The sequence below is a fragment of the Cryptomeria japonica genome, chromosome 7 (genome assembly GCF_030272615.1).
Source record: "Cryptomeria japonica chromosome 7, Sugi_1.0, whole genome shotgun sequence".
In the NCBI taxonomy this organism is placed as follows: Eukaryota; Viridiplantae; Streptophyta; class Pinopsida; order Cupressales; family Cupressaceae; genus Cryptomeria; species Cryptomeria japonica.
In genome coordinates, this window is record NC_081411.1 from 442,939,878 (window position 1) to 442,955,994 (window position 16,117).

The window sequence follows — 16,117 nt, forward strand, 5'->3', positions numbered from 1 at the left end:
ATCAATGCAACGTTGGCATTCCCACTTTCACGCATCTTTTCTTTCGCTTGTACATATTTTAGTCACTTTTGTGACATCCTAGTTCGCTGGAACCCTCATGGCTTGAAACCGATCATTGTCCTAGTCTTAGGTAATCGACAAGAACACATTACATGTCCTAAGAAGTATCAACCAAGTCAACCTTACGTCAGTGAAACCTGATCGTCCACTCCGAGTCAGTTACCTGTCTCCTGACTACTGAAGAGTTTTATCACTGAGTTAACAAGCAAAACAACATAACGGAAAACAATCACTAAGTTGTTTGAGATATGCATGAAAATTTTCTTTGTGTGTTGTCTTTTATATTGGTTTTCGATTATTATCCCTCTGAGTAACTCGAGGAAGTCTATTGTGACTAAGAGGAGCAAGGATTGGGGGCATAATATTTTCTTGTTTTCTGCTTGTAGGAATGATCCCAATGATCTGGAAATATCTAAATTAGGTGGGTGTCTGTGATAAGAGCCTTCACATCAAGGTGGAATCGCCTCACATACCTCGACTCCGCTTATTTGAATGCTATAGGGAGGTCCATATCATTTCTTTGTTCATTTTGAGGAAATTTCTTTATCATGCAATCCGAGTCCTTGCGAAATCTATCCAAGGATATGAACGAAAAAAGGTCATTGCGGACAAGATCATTAATATTGCACATGAAAATAAAAGAACTCTACTCTACCTGCTATAATTGTAAAATGCTCAATGATGAAAATTAAGCTTTTCAAAATCCAGTGACTAGGTTTAGGTTGCATTTTGCATATCATTTTGCATTTCATCCTGCATTTTGTGAATTTAGAGTGATTTCGGTATGGTAACAATGATCTCTTTATTTTTTGAATGAGAGCTAGAAGCTTCATCATTTCTTAGCTAAGTGGTCTCTTTTCATCATTTCTCCGATCGAGTACTTGTGTTTTGAGATGTTAGCTACAAACATAAGCATCTTATATAGATTCATACATTTCATTATTTACTTATTTGCATTCATCTTATTGCATAGAAAAATAAACATTTGCTTTACTCATTACTCATTCACATTCATTTATTTGCATATGAAAAGAAACAAAAATAGACATCGATATTCCATTTGTATTCATTCATCTATACTGAAAATATATGCATACATATAGAATAAAGCATATAGAACATCTCATAATCAATCAACACAAGTACGATGAAATCAAATCAAGAGCTTGTAAATCGGTTGTCTTGAGTCCATTTTCGGGATCGAAATCGAAATCTGATGTCAACTCTCTCATCGAAATTTCAGAAAATTTGGACCACTTAGCACTTTTCATCAAAAGCTCATTCTCTCTTCTAATTGCGCTCAATTTCTCGTTAATCAACGCTGAATCTCAATTTAATTTCTACAAATCAACTTTGCGCTCAATTTCTTGCTAAATTTTCAAAAAATCCTCTGAATCCATTTGTGCTCAAAATCATTATCATCGCTCAAGCTTGCCTATCATAATGTACCCTCACTATCTTTTGATTTCACTCTTGAGGGGGCATACTCGTAACCTTATGACCTCACATTCTTCAATGTTGAGAAAATTTTCAAATCTTCGTAGAAAGTCGAGCAAAACATCTTTTTAAACTAAAGAAAATCAATCAAATAAGACCTCATCGCTAGGGGCATCTCAACTTCATCGCTTTATATCAAGTTGAGATTTCTCAATCATCTGAATCGAATCAATCTCTAGGGGCATATCAGTTTCATCGCTTCATATCAAGCTGATATTTGTCTTTTATCTGAATTAATCTCTTAACATTAATCAGTTTCATCACTTTTCATCAAGCTGATTATTCGTTTAAACTCAATCAAGGGTTTAAAGAGTTTCTTTGATCACACTCAATCTAAGCAGGTGTTCAGTATTCGTTGCTTTGGATCAAGCTGGACAATTTATCTTTACTCATCGTATCTTGATCAATCAAGTTCAAGATCAATTTTTATCATCACTCACTGTATCTAAGTTCAATCAAGTTCTAGATCAGTAAGATCCGCTTCTTGATCAATCAAGTTCAAGTTCCGTATCTTTTGTTTTCTATCGTTCCTAGTTCAATCAAGTTCAGGAACGGTATCGCTTTAATCAGACTTCATTCAGCTTCATCACTTCGAATCAAGCTAAACACCTTGCTTTCATCTAGTTCGTGATCAATCAAGTTCAGAACTGGCATCTCCTAGACATCAAATTTTCTTTGAACCAACGCGCTGCTCGCACATTAATTCAAAGAGGGGCAAATGTAATACCCTAAAAATGGTCATCTAAACCATGAGCCCCTAATCTCGACAACATCACCAAGGTCCTAACCAAAGACAATTAAATCAATCTTGAGCACACAATTAATTCTTTAATCATCAAATGTCACATGGCAAAATCAATCACCCAAGATTAATTAAATATTTATTTAATTAATTAAATCATTCCATGTAAATCACTTTAAACAATTATCTTATTTATTTTAATTAAATATCCTAGCATATTTAATTAAATAAATCAAATTGCCATAAATCTTCAAAAAAGGAAACAAATCAAAAAAGAGGAATTAATTCAATTAAATAAATCAATTATGAGCACAAATCTTCAAAAATGGAAATAAATCAAAAAAGGAATTAACTGACAAAAAAAAATTAAAATTTGAGAAAAGAAACCAATTGGAGATAATCTTGAAAAAACAAATTAAAAATTGATAGATAATCTCAAAGAAAACAATTAAAACAATTAAATATTAAAATTGAATGAAATAGAGAATAAATCAGTTTTTTCCCGATTTTAATCTTAATTTTAGTTCAATTTCCTTTAAAACTGAGAAAAGCATCCAATCACATCAATTCACCTGGATTGTGCTTCCTCTTGGAAAATCTTGACCGCTCATCATCAGTTGATCTTAGCCGTTGGTTTCTTTCTGAATTTTCTATAAATTTAGGCTCATCTCTCATTCAAAGAAAGGCTGGAGAAGATATTGTTATTAGACTGTTTTTGCTCTAGGATTTCATTGAGATATTGCATATTAATTGTTTCATATTGATTAAATCATTTAGTTTAATATTGCAAAAATATTGTTAGATTAATATTGCATACATCTAGCATTCATCATGCTCATATAGATTAAATCCTTCGTCTTGATGTTGCCTAGTCACTGGTATTGCTGATAATCTGAGAGCAATCTTATACTCACATCTTTTAGAAGGCAATGGGTCGATTTGCTATGGTTTTCATATTCATATTTACATCTGTCTAACCATGCATGTAATGACTTGATTGAAGTGTTGTCTTGCAGATATAGATTCTTGGTCCACTTTTCACACACACAGATAGCATTAGTAGGCTTTGTAATCTTTGGCAAATCTCTTACAACTTGATTGAACTAATCGTCACCAAATTATCAAAATTAATGTGACACATCATTTGGTGCCACAACCAATTCTCATTAATCTACGTCATCTGGCAATATCCACTAGCTGTCCTCAAATGATAAACATTTTCATCTATCCTCTTTCCTATTTTTGATTAAAAAGAAGCGTTGACCAGGGCACCAACCCTTTAACATAGTCAGAGACTATATAAAAAAAAGCTCGCAAGTAGTAAGAAACAACAACAAATGGGAGCAAGCCCCAAAGAAAAAACCTACCTAACTTTCAACAACCCAACCCCAACTCAAGGGGGGGAATGAACACCCAAACCTTGACAAGGAGGGATTTGGGGGGGAGGGGAGGACTTCCTCTTCCGCTTGTGACAAACTACAGTCTAGGCAATACTATCATTGGGACCATCAAGAGGATGATCAAGCGGTAAGGATCCTGCTTGAAAACCATTAGTAGAGTCAATCGAGTGCTACTGTAGGACAACAGTTGGCTGCAATAGAGAAGCAGGGGGTTGCTGCAAAACAATAACAAGATGCTGTAGAGGAGAGGCATCGGGAGTAGAACCAGTAGGTGTAGAGCAGGGCTGCAAGTCAGAGGCGACATGAGTTGAATCCATGAGAGTGGGAGGAGCCAGAATAGTGGAATCAAATGAACATCAAGAGGCAGTTCCAAACCTTTTTTTGATCTCACACCCATCATTTTGAAAAAATAAGATTATATTTGTTTCCACACATTTGATCAACACTCAAAAGGTTATGATTTAAGCCCTTACAAAGAAAAAATTGTTAGTATTATGTTTTCCATCAAAACTGATAGAACCAATTCCAACTATCCTAGCGGTCTGATCATCTCCAAATCTAACAACACCTCCATCATATTTTTCAAGCTCTATAAACTTACTCTTGTCATCAGTCATATGATTTGAACATCCACTATCAATAATCCATTCATCTTTATCTCTTCTAGCATGAAAAACAAATACAATAGTACCTTCAATTTTAATAGCATCTTCCAGAGACTTTTCCTTCACAATTTTGCCAAGGTTAGCAGAACAAGATTCTTCCTTTACCGCCAAGAACAAAACATTCACTGTCTTCTTCTTAATCAGATTCATCTTTAGAAATACTAGCATCTTCTTTAACATAATAAGCCTTCCTATTGAACTTTCTTTTTCTTTCCTTATTCTTTTGATTTGCAATTTCGTTAGGACATCTAGAAGTATACATTTGACCTATCTTTCCATAGCTAAAAACTTTAAAGGGCAACTTACCTTTGTACTTTCTGGTTCTTTTCTTTATTCTTCTCACAAAGTTCGTGTCAATCTCATCAAAGTTTTATTCATCAGATTCCTCATCTTTTGCTAATTTAGTAGCCTTAAATGCAATTTATGTTCTTGCATTGGTAGTACAAAATTCTCCAATCTAAAAATCAAGTAATGAGCCTTATAGATATTCTATAGTATAATTATTTTGATTATGTGATTCTTCTATTGTTGAAACCTTAGAGCTATAGGGTTTACTAAGAGCTCTAAGTACCTTTTACACAACTTCATCTTTTGGCAAGTTATCACGAAGACCTCCGATCTCATTTACAACACCATCTATCTTCTACAGTTAGCTAGTTATATTATCTTCTTCTTCCATCCACAAGAATTCATACTTAGTCTTAGCATTATACAACTTAGCTTCTTTGACTGATCTCCTTCATAAGTATTATACAATTTATTCCAAACATTATGATAAAATTTCAAAGATACAACTTTTGTTAATTCGGTCTTAGAAAGAGCACTAAAAATAGCAAACCTTGCCTTTTCATTATCTTTAAATTCCTTGATCTCATCTGGAGTGTTCAACCCAATTGCCGGTTTGATGTAATTTTATGTAATAGACTTCCAAACTTCGTAATCAAGAGAAATCAGGTAACCTTGCATCTTCACTTTCTAGAAAGCATAATCGGATCCATTGAACATAGGGACTGTCAATTTGTGCACCATCAAGATCTCCTCAAGCGGTTAAGCTCTTCTCCAAGGAATCAAAGCTTTGAAACCAATTGTTGAATGTTCTTATGTACAATACAACTGGGTGGGGCGGGGGGAGGTGAATCAATTGTCCACACAACTACAAAATCTTTTCCTTAAATCAGATCCATAGTAATATAACTTTATCACTTAATCAACAAAAAGATATGAGCATGAAAGTACATAAAAAATAGAACACATCATACACAATGAACCACCAAATTTGACATGGAAAACCGTATTAAGGTAAAAACCATGAATAAATTATTCTCAATATATGAACACCTGTTAGGGTGACACTAGTTAAGGTAGTGTAGACACCCAAAATTGTCCAGTTTAATTATCTAAGCTTAATTCTTCTATTAATTAAATAAATCTTTATTTATTTAATTAATTCATTTATCCTCTTCTAACCTTATTTCTCATTTAAATAAATACATTTATTTATTTAAATTATCCTTTTCCTAAATTAAATAAATATCTTATTTATTTAATTGATCCCACTTCCTCTATTAATTAAATAAATCTTTATTTATTTAATTAATTCATTAACCTTTTCTACCTATGACACATGTCATTCATCTCTTAATTCATACACTACCTACCCTTTCATTATTTTATTATTTCTTTTACCTACCCTCTAATCATAGCCGACCTCCTTTTACACCTCTCAATCTTATCCCTCCATTTCATATAGTGTCTTCTATATAAGGAGATGCTTCCTTCATTATCAAACCCCCTGTTGACTACTTGACTATACTATGCTTTTGAACATAGGTGATCCTACTTGCAACCACATTCCGTTCTTTGTTGAGCTCTTGTGCACATAAAATCTGAGAGCAAATATATCAAGCAAGATCAATGGAGATAGGAAGAATGGAGATCCAAACCCTATTGGACATGTGATGGTATAATCTTTGTGATTTCATTTGATTTGCATTGTCTTAGGTAATCTTCATATGTTATGGTGGATCTTTGTTGTTGTTAGGCTAGGGTTTTGTGGTTGAATTCATTTAGCCTTTCAATATCGTTATTATTGTTATCCATTTTCACCATATACATTTTGGCATGCCCCGTGGGACATGTATTTTTGTTAGATCTATGTTTTTTTTCAGATTTTTCTAACCCTATATTGTTGTTTTGTAAAACAATTTGGAGAATAACCTTGTGCATCTAGGGTTTTGGACACAAAATCAAGATCTTGGAGAGATTTGATCATATCTCACAAACAGCTTGGAAATTTTGCACCAAATTTGTTTTGTAGGTTGAAGAAAGTATCAGGAGCTCTCAATCCAAAATTCAGAATTTTTGGAGCACATTTTCATTTTCTATGAAGTTTTTATGATTTTTCATAAAAAATTAATTTTGAGAGCAAATGAGAGAATTTTTCAGATTTTCTTACATTTTTGGAAATCAATCAGAATTATACACAAGATATGTTTTTTGTGATTTTAATTTTGATGCAAAATATTTCCCTAAAAATTGGATCTTTAAAAATTAGGGTTTTTTCTTATTTTGATCATATCTCACAAATGGCTTCGAATTTTGGTATCAAATTTTTTGTGCAAGTCAAGAAAAGTATCAAAAGAATTCAGTAAAAATTTCAGATTTTTTCGATTACTTGTTAAATTTATATGAAGTTTTTATGATTTTTCATAAAAAATTAATTTTGAGAGAAAATTAGCGAATTTTTTGGATTTTCTTACGTTTTTGGAAATATATAAAAATTATACATAGGATCTGTTATTTTTTATTTTAAATTTGATGCAAAATCATTCCTCAAAAATTGGATCTTTGAAAATTAGGGTTTTGCATTATTTTACTCATATTTCATAAACTGCTTGGATTTGTTGCAGAAATTTTTTATACAGGTTTGGAAGACCATCAGGAATCTCCAGTAAAAATTTCAGATTTTTTAGTTCTATTTTGCATTTTATATGAATTTTTTATGATTTTTCATAAAAAATTAATTTTCGGAGCAAATTAGCAAATTTTTTGGATTTTCTTACATTTCTGGAAATCTCTTAAAATTTTACAGGTGGTATTTTTTTAATAATGAATCAGATCTTTGAAGTGGTCAACAAAATGCATTGTTGAAGGCCCCTATTTCACAAAGTCTTTTGAATCTAAAATTTACCTAACTTGTGTGCTTGCAGGAAGGGGTGATTATTTCAAACAATCCAAACTACTAATAAATCTTTGTTGCAAGTCCTTGGCAAGGGTTTTTGGATTTTTATTGTGTGCCTTGTTTTCATAGATTAGCAAACACTTCAATTGGTGCACTAAAATTGAACCAGTGTCCTTTGTGTCTTGGGCAATAGGCTCTTTTTGTTTAATCTTTAGAGGGCCTGTCTTCCCGTGTGGTCATTAGGACTACTAGTGAGAAGAGAACGACCCAAGTGGTAGCAAGGAAAACCCACCTCTTCCGAACCACTATAAACAACTGTATTCATGGTGAAAACTATGGATAACGTGTGTTGATTAGTTCATACTGACACTATGTCTCCCCATAAACCCGTTTGATCAAATTTATTTGATCAGTTGTAGGGCGTAACCCCTACCGACTGGGAGCCTTCTATATTTACAGAGCTGAAAGTGCCGCATGTATGGCCACACGAGCGGATGCCCTTACTAGCACCTTTTTGTTTCAGAAGCCAAAATCCTTCTAGTTGTTGGGGCAGGAGGTCGGACCTCTGGTAGTGGTCCACACACATACGGTTCTTAGTAGAGATACAAAGTTCACCACGGGGAGTTTTCGTGGGGACTGATGCTTGGCTGACCCAAGAAGTGAGTGTCGAGGGTGGAGCCAGTGAGGTCAAGCATCTAAGTATCCGCTCTGAATAGCGTAGCCTCGGGGGTAAAACCTCATGTGGGATCAACAACTATTGTCTTGGCCAGTGATAAGAATTGTGCTTGACTTATTTTAAACATTCAAAACATTCAAGACCAAACAACAAAACATTGTGTCTTTTGTGTTTTCAAGTGTATGCAAAACATTTTTACATCAAACAACACACTTTTCTTGGAGTCATTTTGAGTCTAAACACTTGCAAACATTGAGTCCTCATCAACATTGTGTCCTCTTGTCACGAAAAACAGTCAAACATTCAGATTTGGTCACAACCAACAACTTCACAAATTGGAAAAATTTTACAGTCCAGCAAACAAGAGCAATCAGTTTCGGAATTCTTGAGCTTCCTAGGTTATTTCTCCAGGTTTTCATCTAGCATTCAACCTGTCTTTGGGTCTCACACAGTCCATGATTGCTTTACACCTTACATTACATTCACATTTGTCTAAACTTGAGTCAAAAGGTCACTTGCTTGTCCTCATCATACTTTGTCAACACACTACATACAACAACATTTTGCTAAGTGGTCCCTCATCAAGGTCCATCATCTTTGGGTCTCATTTGGTCTTACTTAGAGTCAAGGTCAACTTACCTCATCAAGAGAAACTATCCTCTCTTTGGAAGTCACACCTACTCTACTACATACATACTTGGTCTTACACTTTGGATATTGCAAGTACACCTCAAATTCATTTACATTCCATCCAACTCTTGGTCTTCCATACTCTTTTCCATTTTCATCTAGTCTCACACATCTGGGTCAATACCTAGTTCATGGTTGAAACCCGTCTTCAAAAATCTAGGAGAGAAACTAAAAAGGCTCAAGAGTCCGCAAACATGAGTTCTTATGAGTATGACAATGATATCTTTTTCAATTCTGATCATACTACATTACCTGACATGGATGCCTATAGAAACATTCCAAATGTTGAGAACATGGACACTACAAATAACAATGATACACACAATGATGATATGGACAACTTTTCAGTACATTCAGCAGATGTGGAAGAATCCATTATGGATCCCTGTTTCAATCGATTGGTTGAGGAAATAATGAGGAGGGATAGACAATACTTCTTACAAATGATGGCACAATGTAGAGCCAAGATACCTCATGATTTTGACATGTCTCAAATAATGGAAAATCGACCTTTGCAACAACCTCACTCCAACATGGATCAAAGGAGGCCTAATAGTGGAGGCAATAGAAGACCACATCTTGTGCTTGAATCACCATCATCTTTGTTTCAAAAACCAGAGGTCCCATACACACATGGTCAAACATATGATACTCACATTCGCAGACCATTATGGAAGTCTTATGCAGAAAGATATGCTTAATCACATACCCATGCTAAGGATTAACCACCAAAGCAATTGGATATTCAAAGGCATGCTCAAAATTTGGACACAAGGAAACCCCGTGTCAAATTTGGGGGCAACACATTAGAACATGACATGCCTGTAGAGTATGGTATACATGGACAAAGCAGATATTTCGTTCCTCAACATGAATCTATACCAAGTGGTCCATATACGCAGCATCATTACAGACCTCCTCCATATGAACATGTGTATGATCAATATCATCCATATATGCAACATGCTCCTCCTCCAATTGGTGCCTCAAGCATAGGGTATGGTCCAAGAAGTCGATCTCCAACTAAGAACAATTTGGAGCAACAAATCAGGGACTTACAAAAGAAAATGGAGGACATAAATACACCGAAGCCAACATACACAATGAGAAACATATGTCCTTATCCATTTGACAAGAGCATTCCAATGCCTCCTTTTCCTACACACTTTGTGACGCCTAAGTTTGATAAGTATAGAGGAAAAGGGGATCCTAAGGCACACATAAGGCAGCTTTTCATAGCTTGCATTGAGATAGCAGCAAACGAGACATATTTGATGAGATTGTTCCCACAGAGCCTAGGCAATCAAGCTATGGAATGGTTCTCCCAACTTCCACCTGGAATTAAGTCATGGGGTGACTTAGTAGAGGCCTTTATTCAAAATTTCTCCTACAATATAGAGACAGACATATCAATCACTACTTTGTGCAACACCAAGCAAAAATAGGGAGAGTCTTTTGCATCATTTTTACAAAGATGGAGGAATCTAGCCAGCAGATGCTCTTGTGAAATTCCACAAAAACAAATGGTAGAAATGTTCACCCAAAATGTTAACAAAGAGATTGGTTATGACTTAAGGAAAGCTTGTTTGTCCACCTTCAAGGACGTCATTGAAAAAGGCTTAGCAACAGAGAAGGTCCTAATTGAACAAGGAGTCATTAAGATATTCAAGGAAAACAAAGATGACTTTAAAGGAAAAGAAAAGCCAAGATTTTGGAATAAAAACAAGAACATAGTCAATGATGGTGTTGTTGATGCCAATACAGTGCGACCCAATTTCATTTTTTCCGGATCAAATCAAGTGAATACTCAAACAACTTCTAAATCATGAAGGAAGTACACTCCATTGGGAGAACCACTTGAGTCAGTTTTCAAAAAGCTAGTGGCAAACAAGGTAATCACTATTCCAGATTTTCCTCCATATGAACCAAAGGTTAAACCAAATTGGTGGAATGATGATGAATATTGTGAATTTCATAAGAGCAAGGGTCATAAGACAGGAAATTGCCATCGACTGAAGAACATCATACAAGATCTCATTGATAGGGGTGACATTGAGATTGAAGGGCACTCATCCAATCAAGAAGATGAGATGTTTAAGGAACCATTCCCAAAACATGACAAAGGAAAAGCTAAAGTCACAGATGACCAAACCAACTATACCAGAGCATCTTATAACTATGATTCAACTATCAATCACATCTCGATGGACAATTATGTCTCTACCATTATCATCAAGGACAAAAGCCCTAAGAATTCTACCTAGAGACCCAAGATTGTCTTAAAAGGCATTGGATCTTCTTCCGAACCTACCTCTGAATGTCATGTTACAACCCATCGAGGTAAAATCACTTTGCAAGGTGCTCCAGCCAAGAACACCGCTTCCTCATCAACCAAACCTGAGTATGACCTTGTAGAACAATTAGGGAAGATACCCGCGCTCATATCCATTCTTGAGCTCGTACGCATATCCCCCGCACATAAATCCATTCTTGACAAAATCTGTAGAGAAACTGCCATTCCTACTGATCTGAACGTGGACCAGTTTCAAGCCATGGTGGGATACCTTTCTGTTCCACACTCCCTTACATTCACAGAAGTTGATGATGCCTCCATAAGTCAGCCACATAATGCACCTTTACACATTGAAGCCTTCATACACAAACATAGAATCAAACGAGTCTTGATAGATGGAGGAGCAGGTCTAAACATTTGTACATTGAGCACTATTAAACAATTGGGATATTCAGACAAAGTTGTGAATGTTGCAAACAAAATTACCATCAAAGCATATGATGATGAAGAGCGTTCATCCAAAGGTACAGTCACCTTACCTCTTAGAGTTGGGCTAGTTACAAAGGATGTGGTTTGTCAAGTCCTAGATATAGATCTCACATACAACATACTCTTAGGACATCCATGGATTCATGAGATGAGCACAATCCCTTCTACATATCATCGATGTATCAAGTTTCCACACAATGGAGTTGAAGTGACCATCAATGTTGACCCAAAACCATTCATATATTGCAACAATCTATGACATAGATCAGAAATAACAATTCCAGCCAATCAAGAGGCTATTCCTTCATCAACATATGTGGATCCAGATTCCTTAAAAGCTTCTACATCAAAACAAATAGAGCTCAAAGAAAAATTCAAGATTAAAGACATGGGATGTGGTGAGTATATCTTTCATGTTGATCAACTCCCACTATCTCCTAAGACATTCAGTCGACAAGAACAATCTATAAACAATTTACAAGAAATTGGGTGTGAACCACCTAGTGTTGTGGCTACTGAGTCTGAATGCAAATCTCCTCCAGTGGTGCAAGCAACTCTTGATATCAATAGTCCTAAGAGTGGTTCCAACAAAGAATCTATTGAGCATATCGCCAACCCTCTTGAGAACTCACATAGCCTTACCATTTCATCCACTCATTCCATTTCCACTCCACTTCCAAACTTGGGTCAACAAGAATTACAAAATCCCTTACTCATTGGGGATCAAAAATCAAGATTTGAAAAGAAAAATCTAAAAGTCAATAATAAAGAAAAGTCCTTTAGTCCAAATCAAAATCAAAAGCTATTGGACTCCACAAAAATCAAAGTCAAGGATAAAAATCCTATGAATGAGAAAGAACAAGAGTTGATCTCCCCTAATATCACAATAACTGGGCACAAAAGTTCTAAAATTTCAAGTCAAAAAACATACTTGTTGATCCTAAGTCTCTATTATGCTATCCTACTCTCACTTCTTTTCGCAATCACAAGCCTTCATTACTCATCCACATGTTCCGCACATCCATTCCCTTCTAGCGATACATCATGGACCTTTAATGGAGCTTCCTCAAAGGACTTTGTTATCAGGGATGCCCAAACTTCTTTAGGTGACACGCATACGGGCTTGTGTAGTCCACACACTAGTAATTCTATCTCAATTCCTTTATCAAGGAAGATAATCACTCGAGCTACACATCATTCAGTCAAGGAACAATGTAGCTACAATCACAAAGTCAAGCCTCGGACATTTGAGGTAGGGGACTTAGTTCTTAGAGAAAATTCAAAAAATCAACAAGACAGAGAGAAGAAGGGAAAGTTCGAACCAAACTGGCTTGGTCCCTACATCATTACAACAGCATATGGATTTGGTGCATATCAACTCTCAACCACAGAGGGTGAACCTTTAGAGGATCCTATCAACAACATGCACCTTCGCAGGTTCTACACATAGCTCTTCAGAGTATCCCAATTCAAAAATACAAAAAAATCATAAAACATAAAAAAATCGTTACTTGGTGAAAACCTGACAAACAGGTGCCTTGTGACACAAAACAAAAAAAAAAACATTGAAAAAAAAAAAAAAAGTAAAGAAAAACATTTCGTCCAACGGTGAAAACCACTTTGGTGGTGCCTTGGGCAAGTATCATGGTGAAAACTGGGTCACCAACGCCATGCGTAGAGACATTGCTCCTCCCTCCTTCAGGATTCACTTTCATCCTTTCACTTTGCACACACTCACGACCAATTCATCCATAATAAACTTACACATTCCCATCATGGCTTGTTATTGATCTACCCAAGATTGGTTCGCCATTCATAATAAACCTCACTTTTCACTCCTTTCCATCCATTATAAATCAGCTCCTATATGTGGCTAAGGCAAATCCTACATCTAGTGATGGGTGTGGAATTGAGAACATCACATGTTTCGAGGAGTACAGTTTCTTCCAGCTTCCTTCAGTCTATCTGCGCACAATCCACAATAAAGCAACATTTGCATCACAGATCCACAATAAAGTTTCATCTTCTCTGCAATAAAGTATCAGTTTCATGGATTCAGTCAGTTTCAGATGAGACAGCAGCAACAATGGGCTTCAACAAAATCAAATCTTTCAACAGACTTAGACAACATATGGTTCAGTGCTATCTATCCTTTTTGTGAAAGTAAACATTGTGACCACAATCAAATAAGACTTATACAAGTGACAAGAGACACTAAACTTGAGGACTACAGTGGATGTTGGTGTCGAGTCTTGGTTTTCTTTTGATTTTATCTTTTGGTGACATGTCTTTTAGCTTTTTCAGGATGTCGCTGACTAGAGATTCTATCTCTAGGATGTCTTTGACTAGAAAGGCGAGGATGGGGTATCGTCACCTATTTGTATTTGCTGTCTGTGGATTGTCTCTTAGTAATGCTATGACTTGTCCAAGGATATGAGGACACTATGAGTCTAGTATGAACTGGGGCATTCTTTGTTTGTGACTGTCTTATCTCCATGCAAATAGGTACAATGACTTTCTGGGTCAAACATATGCCTCGATTGTCATAACCTACTTGCCATAATAAAGCTCAATGATGATAACGCACAAGAAGCTCTTTCACTTTCATATCTTCTGTCTTCCATCCCCCTTTCTTGATTGACTTCCATCGTCCTTCTCGAGTCCGCGTAGCTTGCTATCACATGACTGAGTATAATGACACACCAAAAACATTTGCATTTCATGTAGTTGCACCTGCATTACCACATATAAGCATTTCATACATACATATAGATATCACAACTGCATCACATCCTGCACACAACACCTGTTAGCACAATTTACATTTGCATTATCATATTCATCTGCATTACATACATTCACATTTGCATCATGCATACACATATAAAACATAAAAGAACAAAAAAAAAATATATATATTGCATTGCATCATATACATATTTGCATCCATATCATAAGCATCACATAAGAACATCTCATCACATAGGTACACATGCATATAGCTGCCGCAAAGATGAATCATCTCATATATATATATATATATATATATAAAGTGTCATGATACAATGATGTCAAAATCATATGGCTACAATCACCCGCAGGTGTCTACATCATCATACAAAATGGTACAAAATTGATACAGAGGAGCCCACTGATAACTCCTGCCAACACTGTTGGTAGTGCTAACCCTATCCATGTCATGGTGTCCCAAGCCACATGTCCTGCCCTCATCTCCAGCCTCGGATCCTAGAACACTCGTCTAAGGGCATCCCTATCTCCGTCTCGATCATACGGAATCAACTCCCCATCGATCGGTATCCGCAGAATCCTGTATACATCCTCCAGGGTGACTGTCATCTCCCCCATCGGCAAATGAAAAGTGCAAGTCTCGGAGTGCCACCTCTCCGCCAGTGTAGTCAGCAATCCCATGTTCGCCCGAAACTCAGGCACATACAGAATATGTCTCAATCCCATAGCCTCAATCACAGCTTGGTCCTCGGCTGTCAACTCAGGTCGCAACCTCTGAGTCGATGGGAATCTCTCCCATGACTCCAGCATATGCAAATACTCCTGCAGTCACACAAATCAATCATCTCAGTCCTAGTGACACTCACTGTTCATCACAAAGTGTTGCTTCTATCCTAGTGGTACTCCTTGTTCATCACAAAGTACTATGTGTTTGACACTCCCTATTCATCACAAAGTGCTGCTCACATTTGCACTCACTATTCATCACAAAGTGCTACTCATATTTTAGTACTCCCTGTTCATCACAAAGTACTATATCTTGGTACTCACTGTTCATCACAAAGTGCCTTGATCTATCCTATCTTAGGGCCTCTGCTTGAGTGAATCCTCTTGAGTAGTTTCCTAATTGACAATGTATGTTCTATCACAGAATTATCAAACCTAGCCCTATCTGCTATCCTAGTCTTCCCTAGAGGACCTGTTTGAGTGTATCCTCTCAGTAGCTTATCCAATCGACAGCGTATGTTCATCACAGAACTACCGATTTGACCTAGAAGACACAAATTCACATTTTTGGACACAAACGCGCTTTCCTGACATAAATGCGCATTTATTACATTACCTAGAATGCATTAATGACAAGAATAAATGCATCAAAGTACAAGGAGGTTTTGTGGTACTTACTGGCTCTCCTGCCTCTGCTGGCCTCTGGAATCGGCGAACGCGATCGAATCTGTGAACCAAAGCCATTGCTGCTGACTGCTGCTGCTCTTTTCTCTCTCTGCACTCTAATCTCTTGGAGGTGTAGATGACAATGAGGATGTATTTCCCTCGTGGTCTATTTTATAGATTGCCCTAGCCCTCGTTTCCCGAGTCAGTCTTCATTATCCCGTGACTCTGTCACTTTATCCGATCAGTCCATTCTATCCCGTCTTTCTTATCGAGAGATATTCTGT